This window comes from Sinocyclocheilus anshuiensis, unplaced genomic scaffold, assembly GCF_001515605.1.
Source record: "Sinocyclocheilus anshuiensis isolate Anshui unplaced genomic scaffold, SAMN03320099.WGS_v1.1 scaffold154, whole genome shotgun sequence".
In the NCBI taxonomy this organism is placed as follows: domain Eukaryota; kingdom Metazoa; phylum Chordata; class Actinopteri; order Cypriniformes; family Cyprinidae; genus Sinocyclocheilus; species Sinocyclocheilus anshuiensis.
In genome coordinates, this window is record NW_015546101.1 from 604,429 (window position 1) to 605,207 (window position 779).

General features: G+C 53.5%; 1 protein-coding gene across 2 annotated transcripts in view; it reads right to left on the minus strand.

Annotated features, from left to right (window-relative positions):
- LOC107700387 (tetraspanin-3-like) overlaps positions 1-779 on the minus strand; it is a 14,259-nt gene that overhangs the window by 2,094 nt on the left and 11,386 nt on the right. The window lies entirely within an intron of this gene.

Sequence of the window (779 nt, forward strand, 5' to 3'; positions counted from 1 at the left end):
TGACCGACAAATTGGGATTCCCTACCAAAGCGCCATGGATGCTGCCCCTTCCAGTGCCCTGTGCGAGCCACCTGTGTCCCTTTTTGGTGTAGGCCGGGGCTCTTAACAAGAAGACCATTCACTGTTGTCATAGCACTACCCACTCAGTGAGATTGGATAACACTGGGAAAATGTACCCGTTCCACTTGGAACAGGGACGCTGAGGAAGCCCCATCCTTCCCGAAGGAGGTTTGAGGAGCAAATACACATATGAACATCCGATTAGGTGCATATTGAAAATTGGAGGTGATTGTAACCCTCTTGGAAATGGCAGAAGCCTGCCAGGGAAACACGGCCTCTGAGGCTATACCATGGACCTTACACATATGGGATCCACTTAGGTCTCACATATGGAACCCAGCCTTCTACCGGTTCTCAAGGATTCATCTATCCTCTGCTTAGAGACGGCCTTCCTCTTCTGCCGGCCTCCGTAACAGACAAAGAGCTGGTCTGAGGTCCTGAAGCTTTGTGTCCGGTCTACGTAGCATCTCAAGGCCCGGATGGGACAGAGCAAAGCTAGGGCTGGGTCTGCCTCCTCCGGGGGCAGCGCTTGCAGGTTCACCACCTGATCCCTGAAGGGAGTAGTGGGAACCTTGGACACATAGCCGGGCCGGGACCTCAGGATTACCTGGGAGTCAGCCGGCCCAAACTTTAGGCACGAATCATCGATCGAAATGCGTGCAGGTCCCCTACCCTCTTGATGGAGGCCAGTGCAAGCAGGAGCAGAGTTTTCAATGAAA